The sequence below is a fragment of the Arachis ipaensis genome, chromosome B6 (genome assembly GCF_059453495.1).
Source record: "Arachis ipaensis isolate K30076 ecotype BB chromosome B6, ASM5945349v1, whole genome shotgun sequence".
In the NCBI taxonomy this organism is placed as follows: domain Eukaryota; kingdom Viridiplantae; phylum Streptophyta; class Magnoliopsida; order Fabales; family Fabaceae; genus Arachis; species Arachis ipaensis.
In genome coordinates, this window is record NC_142441.1 from 99,932,589 (window position 1) to 99,945,239 (window position 12,651).

The 12,651-nt window shown below is 39.5% G+C and overlaps 1 non-coding gene across 1 annotated transcript; it reads left to right on the top strand.

Annotated features, from left to right (window-relative positions):
* The first annotated feature begins 12,543 nt into the window (after positions 1-12,543).
* On the top strand, positions 12,544-12,651 carry LOC148561937 (small nucleolar RNA R71). The gene has a single exon (XR_015886701.1). It is a non-coding gene; the product is annotated as a small nucleolar RNA R71 (small nucleolar RNA).

A 12,651-nucleotide genomic window follows, 5' to 3' on the forward strand; every position in this document is an offset into this window, starting at 1 on the left:
GAGAAACCCTAAAACCTAGAGAGAGGAGAAAGCCTCTCTCTCTAGAAAACTACATCTAAAACCTCAAATTATCCAAAAGTGAATGAATGAGAAGTGAATTTCCATTCTGCCCACTCTGCAGCCTCTAAACTTCATTTTCGGGCTTGAAACTGGGCCAAAAATGGCCCAGAAATCGCCCCCAGTGATTTCTGATATGTGCAGTACGTGGCTCTGTCACGCGTATGTGTCACCCACGCACACGCGTCGCTTGTCTGCCACTCTATCCAGGCGTACGCGTGGGTCACACATACGCGTGGGGTGGCTTGTGCGCCAAGCACCCCTCCCGCACAGTTCCAGCAAAACTCTCTGTTCAATTCAATAGAGAGCGAAATTCACATCAACACGTACGCGTGGGTCACGCGTACGCGTCACATCCTTTTTTTTAAAGAAAAATAAAGGCAAACATGCAGCACTGGAAATGGATACTGATATTAATAAAATAAAACGAATAAACAGGAAAGATCATACCATGGTGGGTTGTCTCCCACCTAGCACTTTTAGTTAAAGTCCTTAAGTTGGACATTTGGTGAGCTCCTTGTCATGGTGGCTTGTGCTTGAATTCGTCTAAGAATCCCCACCAATGTTTGTACTTCCAATAGCCTCTGGGGTCCCAAACTAGGTGCATACAGCCTTCAAGCAAGTTAAAGCATGTGACAATGTCCCAAGACTGTTGATTGCTAGAATGAATTCCGGGGTCCTAAACTTTGCTTTTGCACCCGTCTTCGTGTTGATCATTATTGTTCCAACCGGGTGGTAAGCAATCTGAATTCTCAATGAAGTACCCAAATGACTTTCTAGACCCATTCAATCGAGCTCTACACCAACCTTTGCCTTTAGACTTTGAGCTCCCAACCATAACGAACCTAGGATTGTATTGCCAACCACAAACCATCTCTATTTCATATTCAAGTGGGATTATAAAGCTTAGAGATAAGAGGTTTACCCACTTGAATGAAAGGATGGATGGTGCTGGCTTGGGGAGAGGTATCTCCAATGGCGTTATAAGCTCCACTCCCTTGTGCTCTTCTTTGAATTCTTCCACCTCCTTACAAGCCTCTTCAACTTCAACCGCGCCCTGATCAAATTCTTCTAATTCTTCCCCGTCACTCAAGTCATAAGTTGGAGATTGAGAAAAGTCTACCTCAACATCATTTTCAGATTCACTTGGAGAAGGTTCTTCAAACTCAAGGGGTTCAATTGCGGGTGCAAGTTCATCACTAGGATGGCTTGATTCATGATCATCATCACCAAGGGAACTTGCCTCTTGATCTATTTCGTCCAATTCTTCATAAGGAACATGCCTTGGAGGTGGTGCACTATCCTCCTCAACATCAATTTCAAGCTTCTTGGCGAAATTCTCTACAACTCTCGATTCCCATGGAGGTTCAGCCTCTCCTAAGTCTTCAACCACTTATTCCTCTTCAATAATTACGGCTTCCTCCAGTTGTTCTAGTACAAAATCAAACTCCTCCTTGATGAAATCTAGCTCTTCACAACTTTCTTCATCTTCAAGGGTCTCTACTTCCTCTACCTTTTGGGTCTCCTCTTGCTTCTTTTGAAGTATGGATGCATGAATCTGATCCGTTAAGTCCCTTAGATGATCCCTTCTCTCTTGTTCCATGTCACTAGCATAATTGGGATCGTGTTACTCTTGGATTGATGGATGTGGGTACTCTTCCATGGAGGGTGGTGATGGGATGGAGAGATCGTTATGTGGTTGAAAAGAAAGTGCACTAGAGCTTGAGGGTTGAATATTGGGGGTAAATGATGGATCCATGCGGGATATAAGAGCTTGGATTGAATTTTGAAGGTCTATTTGCCCTTGAAGAAATAAAGTGAGAGAACCATCCATTGGGGCTTGGGGTGGATAGGAGGGTTCATTATTTTAGAGAAAGGGTTCATAATAGGAAGGTGGTTCTTCTTGGTAAAGGCATGGAGATGGCAAATATTGAGGTGGTGGTTCTTGGGAGTAATTATGTTGGAATGGGGGTAGTTCTAAGTATGGTTTATAGGGCTCGTAGGGTGGTTGGTATGGTGGGTAAGGGTTTGGGTCATATGGAGGTATTTGGTGGTAAGGGGCTTGTGAGTATGGAGGTTCAAAATTATGTTGGGGAGGGAGTTCATAGGCGTATGGTGGTGGTTGTTGATAATCAAGAGGGTGCTCACCATAGCCATTATCATGGTATGCTTCTTGGAATGGCTCTTGGTCATAGTATGTTGGTGGAGGTTGTTGCCATGAATGTTTTCCATAAGCTTGTGGTTCCTCCCACCTTTGATTATCCCATCCTTGATGCATGTTCTCATTGTAGCTTCCATTCTCTACAACATAATTTGAACCAAACTCATAGCCAAATGAGTGAGAATTCATAGTAGAAAATAAAAATAAAAACTATTAAAAATAAGCAACTAAGTCCTAAAAACTAACAAAAACTAACAAACAAGTAAAAAGCAAATATTTACAATAGCCAATAATAAGGGACACGTTTGTAATTCCCCGGCAACGGTGCCTAAAATTTGATGGAAAAAAATAGTCGGTAAAGAATTTCACATAAATAAGTGCGTTGTAAGTACAGTTCTAAACCGACAATTGAACCTCAATCAAATTTAATTTGTTGGTCACAAATACAAACCCAATAAAAATAAACCGAAGTATTTAAACGTCGGGTCGTCTCTCACGGAATCGCAGGGAGGTGTACTTATAATTGGCTATGGAAAAGTATATTTTTGGGGTTTTTAAATGTTGAACAAGGGATGTAAAATGACAATAAAAAAAAAACTAAAAACTAAGAAAATCTCTTAGTAAGGATTGATAATTAGAAGTCATATCCTAATTATCATTATCAATTGTGATGGTAATTGCCTTTTGCTTTCACTTAGTTAACTTCTAACAATGGAGGAAAGTCAAGTGAGTAAAATCAACTTATCTTCACAATCAAAGACTAGATTTAGTGAAGCCTAAGCCAACTAGAAATTATCAATTACCAATCAACAAAAGAGTTTTGATAACTCAAGAGTTTCTAATTGATCAATCCAAGTTAAGAACGTAAAATTCTAATTTAAAATCCAACCAAACATTTTATTAAACACTTGGAAGGCGCAAAATAAAAACATAGAGAATTAATAAGAGATAATAAAATTAAAATAACCAATTGCAAGCATTAATGACTAACAATTAAAGAGATTAACAATAAACATAGAAAACATAAATTGCATTAGAAGAATTCAAATGTAACAATAGCTCGTAAACATGAAAATGGCGAAAAGGGAAATAACAAGGGAGGAAGATGAACTAAAGTGCTTGAACAAATAAAAGTAAGAGAAACTGGGGTAAAAATAGCCCAGAAATCACCCCCAGCGACTTCTGATACGTGCAGCACGTGGCTCCGTCACGCGTACGCGTCGCCCACGTGTATGCGTCGCTTATCTACCACTCTATCCACTCGTACGCGTCATCCATGCATACGGATCACCTAACAGTAAGGCAACTATGGTAAATTGCATATCATTTCGAAGCCCCGGATTTTAGCTTTCCAACGCAACTAGAACTGCCTCATTCGGACCTCTATTGCTAAAGTTATGATCGATTTAATACGAAGAGGTTAGGCTTGACAGCTTTGCAATTCCTTCAATTTCTTGTATTCCTTTCTTTTTTGCATGCTTCCTTTCCATCCTCTAAGCCATTCCTGCCCTATAAACCTTGAAAACACTTAACAAACATATCATGGCATCGAATGATAATAAGAGAGGATTAAAATTAGCAAAATTAAGGCCAAAGAAGCATGTTTTCAATCATAGCACAAAATCAGGAAGGAAATGTAAAACTTGCGATTTCTATGAATAAGTGTGAGAATAATGGATAAAATCTACTAAATTAAGCACAAAATAAACCGTAAAATAGCGGTTTATCATGGAGCCCCGGCGAGAACCTCCGGTAGTGGCGACAGAGCCAGCTTCACGGACAACGACGCGGTTCGGCGACGGGTCAGGCTCACATCTCCTCCCTTCGTGGCTGAGCTCCGTTGTAGTTCTGTTTCCTCCCTCGCACGCCCTTCTCTCATGACGGAACAGTGGTGGCGACAGCATGGAGCACGGCGGTGAAGGCGCGGCCGTTCCAGGCACGCAACCTCACTCACTCGTGAGCCCTCTCCCCTCACGGCTCTGTACTCGACGGCGACGGACCCGAAGGTGGCGGCGATGGCAAGATGCAACGGCGAAGACCCTCGGTGAGGACGACGATGGCACTGGGCTCCACGGTGAGTTGACGCGGTCTCCCTCTCTCTTCGTGGATCTTCTCCCGCGGCCCTCTCTTCCCAGCGGCATGGCGACACGACAGCGGCGGCGAACCTAGCAGCGCCGGCGTGGCTCGTCCCTCTTTCCCCTCCTCCTCTCCGTTTCTCTCTTTCCCTCTTCTCCTCTGCTATGTGTGGGTGTGTGGTGTTGTGTGTGTGTGTTTATGTGCCGTGTGTGTGTTTGGGGAGGGTGAGAGAGGTGAGGCGGTGAGGCGGTTAGGTTAGGTTAGGGTTAGATTTAGGACAAAATTAAGGTTTTGTGTATGAAATTGGGGATTTTTGGTAGTTTTAGTAATTTTAATAAAATTAGGGTAATAGAGTAATTAAAACTAATTTTAATCCAACACTAATATTTATAAAAATACTATATTAATTATAAATTTACAAATTTATTTTCAAATAAATATTCTAATTCAATTAACTAGAGATAATTAAATTAATTTTCTTTAAATTATAAAATAAATTTCAAAATCTAATTATTCAAATTAAAGTAGATAAAACTCTCATTATTTTTTAATCACTAAAATTTTGAATTAATAATAAGAAAATACTCAATTAATATAAAAATATTTGAAAATATATTCTCAAATAAATAAATTAAATCATAAATAATTTAATTTTTAAAATCTGATCAATCCTTTGAGGCTCCTCCCACCTTTGTTTATTCCATCCTTGATGTACGTTACCATTGTAGTTCCCATTCCCTACAACATAATTTGAGCCAAACTCATAGCCAAATTGAGGATGAGAATTCATAATAGCAAATAAAAACAAAAGCTAACAAAAATAAGCAACAAGTCCTAAGGCTAACAAAAACTAAGAAATAAGCAAAAGGCAAACATATTCACATATTCACAATAGCCAATAATGTAACACCATTGCAACTCCCCGGCAACGACGCCATTTTGATGATGAGAATTTGCTCGATGGTCTAGAATTTCTCTTCTAGAAATAAGAACTTCGTTGTAAGCATAGCTCCAAACCAACAAACAATTCCCACATCAAAAATTTTGGTTGTCACGAGTAACAAACCCCAAATAAGAATTAACTGAAGTATTTGAACTCCGGGTCGTCTCACAAGGAATTGCAATGAAGTGATCAATTATTGGCTATGAAGATGCTAGGGGGTTTGATTTGATATTTTGGCAAGAAAATAAATGGCAAGAGAAGTAAATAAATAATTAACTAAATAAAAGAAAGGAAAAATACTCTTGGCTAGACATAGGTAATATGAGATCACCATCCTTGTCTACAAACCATACATTGATAATTATGAGAGGCCAACCTATTAAGTCTACCTCCAAAAGCTTTAAGTACATAATATCTACTCCTAAGCTTAAGGTACGTCAAATAGGCTTGATCACATCGACCCATAAGTCCCAACCTATCTACTAATTAGATTAGTAGTGGGTTGGTATCAATGAGTATCAAATTGATCACCAAGGGTTCTCAAATCACCAAATCATTAAGACCCAATGACTCAAGGTCACTCAATTCCCTTAGCCTAGGCCAAGAGTGAAGGAAACTACTAAAAACTAGTGTAAACATTTCATCAAAAACCTAGTGTGCAATAAAAGTAAACTTCACAAAATGCAAGAATTAACAAAACCCATAACTATCATAAGTAAGAAATCAACAATAACAATGAAGATAAACATAGAAGAGCATGGAAACATAAAATTGCATTAAGGAAAATTAAGATCAAACAATGGTTCATCAACATAAAAGAGAACAAAACAAGAAATTAACAAGGGAAACTAAGAAGATTAAGACCATAGAACACTAAAATATAATGAGAATTAAAATCAAAACAAGAATTGAAAGAGAAATTTGAGAGTGATTAACCTAACTTTACGCTAATTTCTATCCTAAGTCTAGAGAGAGGAGAGAGCCTCTCTCTCTCTAGAATTCTACTCTAAAACATGATGAAAACTTAACTATGACTACTTGGTTCATTCCCCCTCCCATCAATCCTTGGGTTTAATAGCATCAGAAATGAGTTGGATTGAACCCAAAATGAGCTACAAATCGCTGGCCACGATTTCACTTTTAATGGGCCATGTGCAGCATCGGCGCGCACGCGTACATGGCGCATGCGCGCCCCGAAAAGCGAAGCAATATATGACAAATTTTATATCATTTCGAAGCTCTAGATGTTAGTTTTCCAACGCAATTGGAACCGCCTCATTTGGACCTCTGTAGCTCAAGTTATGATCGATTGAGTGTGAAGAGGTCAGGCTTGACAGCTTTACGGTTCCTTCATTTCTTCATGAGTTCTCCCACTTTGCATACTTTTCTCTTCACTTCTTCCATCCAATACTTGCCTTATGGACCGGAAATCACTCAACAAACATATCAAGGTATCGAATGGAATTAAAGTGAGTTAAATTTAGCTATTTTAAGGCCTAAAAAGCATGTTTTCACATTTAAGCACAAATCAAAGGAGAATTGCAAAACCATGCTATTTCATTGAATAAATGTGAGAAAAGTTGATAAAACCACCCAAATTAAGCACAAGATAAACCATAAAATCGGGGTTTATCAAATCTCCCCATATTAAACCAAGCATGTCTTCATGCTAAGAATAAAGAAGGACAAGAAAAGGGGTATGAACATTTATTCAATGCAAATAAACTATATGCACTGGTGCACGAAATTGTGATCCCTGGTAATGGCTCCAAAAACTTGGTTCTCTAATCTTAATTTATAATTTGTCACAACTTCGATACAACTAACCAGCAAGTGCACTGGGTCGTCCAAGTAATAAAACCTTACGTGAGTAAGGGTCGATCCCACGGAGATTGTCGACTTGAAGCAGGCTATGGTCACCTTGTAAATCTCAGTCAGGTGGATTCAAATGTATTAAGAGATTAAAGTGGACGAAAATTAAATAAAATATAAAATAGGATAGTGGTACTTATGTAATTCATTGGTGAGAATTTCAGATAAGCGTATAGAGATGTTTTCGTTCCTCTGATCTCTGCTTTCCTGCTGTCTTCATCCAATCAATCCTACTCCTCTCCATGGCAAGCTTTATGTAGGGCATCACTGTTGTCAATGGCTACATCCCATCCTCTCTATGAAAAAGGTCCAAATGCTCTGTCACGGCTAATCATCTGTCGGTTCTCGATCATACTGGAATAGGATCCATTGATCCTTTTGCGTCTGTCACTACGCCCAGCACTCGCGAGTTTGAAGCTCGTCACAGCCATCCCTTCCCAGATCCTACTCGGAATACCACAGACAAGGTTTAGACTTTCCGAATCTCAGGAATGGCCATCCATGGGTTCTAACTTATACCACGAAGACACTAATAACTCGGACTCGGTCCCCTGTATTAGATATCCAAGAGATATCCATTCAATCGAAGGTAGAACGGAAGTGGTTGTCAGGCATGCGTTCATAAGTTGTGAATGATGATGACTGTCATGATCATCACATCCATCATATTGAAGTACGAATGAATATCTTAGAAGCGGAATAAGTTGAATTGAATAGAAAAACAGTAGTACTTTGCATTAATCTTTGAGGAACAGCAGAGCTCCACACCTTAATCTATGGAGTGCAGAAGCTCTACCGTTGAAAATACATAAGTGATAATGGAGTTCATTGGTCTCGGCCCCAGAGGGGAACCGGAGTAACCAAGACTGTGAATACAATGATAAAAAGTTCTATATATACTAGACTAGCCACTAGGGTTAACAGAAGTAAGTAATTGATACATAAATCCACTTCCGGGGCCCACTTGGTGTGTGCTTGGGCTGAGCTTGAAGTTTACACGTGCAGAGGCTTCTTTTGGAGTTGAACGCCAAGTTGTAACGTGTTTCTGGCGTTCAACTCTGGTTTGTGACGTGTTTCTGGCATTTAACTCCAGACTGCAGCGTAGAACTGGCGTTCAATGCCCTTTTGCATCGTCTAAACTTTGGCAAAGTATGAACTATTATATATTGCTGGAAAGCCCTGGATGTCTACTTTCCAATGCTGTTGAGATCGCGCCATTTGGAGTTCTGTAGCTCTAGAAAATCCACTTTGAGTGCAGGGAGGTCAGAATCCAACAGCATCAGCAGTCCTTCTTCGACCTCTGAATCTGATTTTTGCTCAAGTCCCTCAATTTTAGCCAAAATATACCTGAAATCACAGAAAAACACAAAAACTCATAGTAAAGTCTAGAAATGTTAATTTAACATAAAAACTAATAAAAAAATCCCTAAAAGTAACTAGATCCTACTAAAAACATACTAAAAACAATGCCAAAAAGCGTATAAATTATCCGCTCATCACAACACCAAACTTAAATTGTTGCTTGTCCCCAAGCAACTGAAAATCAAATAGGATAAAAAGAAGAAAATATACTATAAATTCCAAAATATCAATGAAACATAGCTCCAATCAGATGAGCGGGACTTGTAGCTTTTTGCCTCATGAATAGTTTTGGCATCTCACTTTATCCATTGAAGTTCAGAATGATTGGCATCTATAGGAACTTAGAGTTCAGATAGTGTTATTGATTCTCCTAGTTCAGTATGTTGATTCTTGAACACAGCTACTTTATGAGTCTTGGCCGTGGCCCTAAGCACTTTGTTTTCCAGTATTACCACCGGATACATAAATGCCACAGACACATAACTGGGTGAACCTTTTCAGATTATGACTCAGCTTTGCTAAAGTCCCCAATTAGAGGTGTCCAGGGTTCTTAAGCACACTCTTCTTTTGCTTTGGACCTTGACTTTAACCGCTCAGTCTCAATTTTTCACTTGACACCTTCACGCCACAAGCACATGGTTAGCGATAGCTTGGTTTAGCCGCTTAGGCCAGGATTTTATTCCTTTAGGCCCTCCTATCTACTGATGCTCAAAGCCTTTGGATCCTTTTTATTACCCTTGCCTTTTGGTTTTAAGGGCTATTGGCTTTTTGCTCTTGCCTTTTGGTTTTAAGAGCTTTTGGCTTTTTCTGCTTGCTTTTTCTTTTTCTATATTTTTTCGCATTTTTTTTCTGCAAGCTTTGTATTCACTGCTTTTTCTTGCTTCAAGAATCATTTTTATGAGTTTTTAGATTATCAAATAACATGTCTCATTTTTCCTTATTCTTCAAGAGCCAACATATTTAACATTCATAAACATCAACTTCAAAAGACATATGCACTGTTCAAGCATTCATTCAGAAAACAAAAAGTATTGTCACCACATCAATATAATTAAACTAAGTTCAAGGATAAATTTGAAACCATGTACTTCTTGTTCTTTTGTTTTTAAAACATTTTTCATTTAAGAGAGGTGATGGATTTATATTCACTACTTTAAGGCATAGACACTTAGACACTAATGATCATGTAATAAAGACACAAACATAGATAAACATTTAACATAAGAAAATGAAAAACAGAAAATTTAAGAACAAGGAATGAGTCCACCTTAGTGATGGTGGCGTTTCCTTCTTGAGGAACCAATGATGTCCTTGAGCTCTTCAATGTCTCTTCCTTGTCTTTGTTGCTCCTCCCTCATTGCTCTTTGATCTTCTCTAATTTCATGAAGGATGATGGAGTGCTCTTGATGTTCCACCCTTAGTTGTTCCCAATAATTGTGTGGAGGAAAATGTATCCCCTGAGGTATCTCAGGGATCTCTTGATTTGCAGTTAAATGTTCTACCACTGAGCTATAGACCCTTGAGATGAATCTTTCCATCTCCTATGACTCGGAGGTGGAAGCTTTTATCTTCCCTTTCCTCTTTCTAGAGGTTTCTCTGGCCTTAGGTGCCATCAATGGTTATGAAAAAACAAAAAAGCTATGCTTTTACCACACCAAACTTAGAATGTTGCTCGCCCTCGAGCAAAAGAAGAAGAAGAAGAAGAAGAAGAAGAAGAAGAAGAAGAAGAAGAAGAAGATATGGAGGAGATGGAGGGATGTGTGTATTCGGCTATATGGGTGGGAAAGAGATTTTAAATTTTGAATGTAGGTGGGGTGTATGGATGTGAGTGGTGAATGGAAAACAGAAAGGATGACTGTGAATGGAGAGAGAGAGGATGATATAGGATTATGAGGAGGTAAGGTGGGGATCCTGTGGAGTCCACAGATCCTGAGGTGTCAAGGATTTACATCTCTGCACCAATTAGGCATGTAAAATGCCTTTGCATGCAATTCTGGCATTTAAACGCTGAATTGATGCTTGTTCTGGGTGTTCAATGCCCAGATGCAGCATGTTTCTGGCGTTGAACGCCAGTTCTATGCTTGTTTCTGGCGTTCAGCGCCAGCTCTATGCTCTGTTCTGGCGTTGAACGCCAGCCCGATGCTCCTTACTGGCGTTTAAATGCCAGTAAGCCCTTCCTCCAAGGTGTTCTGTTTTCAATGCTATTTTTTCATTCTGTTTTTGATTTTTTTGTAGTTTTTGTGACTCCACATGATCATCAACCTAATAAATCATGAAATAACAAAGAGAAAATAAAATAAAATATATTAAATAACATTGGGTTGCCTCCCAACAAGCGCTTCTTTAATGTCAATAGCTTGACAGTGGGCTCTCACTGAGCCACATAGGTGATCAGGTCAATTTTATAGACTCTCAACACCAAACTTAGAGTTTGGATATGGGAATTTAACACCAAACTTAGAGTTTGGCTGAGGCCTCCCAACACCAAACTTAGAGTTTAATTGTGGGGGCTTTGTTTGACTTTGTACTGAGAGAAGCTTTTCATGCTTCCTCTCCATGGTTACAGAAAGAGATTCTTGAGTTTTGAATACAAGGTTGTCCTCATTTAGTTGAAGGATCAATTCTCCTCTGTCTACATCAATCACAGCTTTTGCTGTGGCTAGGAAGGGTCTTCCAAGGATGATAGATTCATCCTAATCCTTCCCAGTGTCTAGGATTATGAAATCAGCAGGGATGTAAAGGCCTTCAACCTATACTAACACGTCCTCTACTTGTCCATAAGCCTCTTTTCTTGAGTTGTCTGCCATCTCTAATGAGATTCTGGCAGCTTGCACCTCAAAGATTCCCAGTTTCTCCATTACAGAGAGGGGCATGAGGTTTATCCCTGACCCAAGGTCACATAGAGCCTTCTCAAAGGTCATGGTGCCTATGGTACAAGGTATTAGGAACTTTCCAGGATCCTGCTTCTTCTGAGGCAATCTCAGTTGATCCAATGCATTTAATTCATAAGTGAACAAGGGGGGTTCATCTCCCCAAGTCTCATTACTAAATAAATTAGCATTCAGCTTCATGATTGCACCAAGGAACTTGATAGCTTGTTCTTCAGTAACATCCTCATTCTCTTCAGAAGAAGAATACTCATCAGAGCTCATGAAGGGCATAAGGAGGTTCAATGGAATCTCTATGGTCTCTAAATGAGCATCAGATTCTTCTGATTCCTCAAAAGGAAACTCCTTGTTGATCACTGGACGTCCCAGGAGGTCTTCCTCACTGGGATTCATGTCCTTCTTCTCTCTTATGGGTTCGGCCATGATGGTCAATTCAATGGCCTTGCACTCTCCTTTTGGATTTTTTTTGTATTGCTTGGGAGAGTACTAGGAGAGATTTTAGTGATCCTTTTACTCAGTTGGCCCACTTGTGCTTCCAAATTTCTAATGGATGACCTTGTTTCATTCATGAAACTCAAAGTGGCCTTAGATAGATCAGAGACTAAATTTGCTAAGCTAGATGGATTCTACTCAGAATTCTCTGTCTGTTGCTGAGTGGATGATGGAAAAGGCTTGCTATTGCTAAATCTGTTTCTTCCACCATTATTAAAGCCTTGTTGAGGCTTTTGTTGATCCTTCCATGAGAGATTTGGGTGATTTCTCTATGAAGGATTATAGGTGTTTCCATATGGTTCACCCATGTAATTCACCTCTGCTATTGCAAGGTTCTAAGGATCATAAGCTTCTTCTTCAGAAGATGCCTCTTGAGTACTATTGGATGCAGCTTGCATTCCATTCAGACTGGGAAATCATATTGACTTGATTAGGGTCAATATTTTATTCTGAGCCAATATGGCATTCAGAGTATCAATTTCAAGAACTCCCTTCTTCTGAGGCGTCCCATTATTCACAGGATTCCTCTCAGAAGTGTACATGAACTGGTTATTAGCAACCATGTCAATGAGTTTTTGAGCTTCTGTAGGCATTTTCTTTAGGTGAATGGATCCACCTGCAGAATTATCCAATGACATCTTAGCTAATTCAGACAGACCATCATAGAATATATCCAGGATGGTCCATTCTGAAAGCATGTCAGAAGGACACTTTTTGGTCAGTTCCTTGTATCTCTCCCAAGCTTCATAGAGGGATTCACCTTCTTTTTGTCTGAAGGTTTGAACATCCACTCTAAGCTT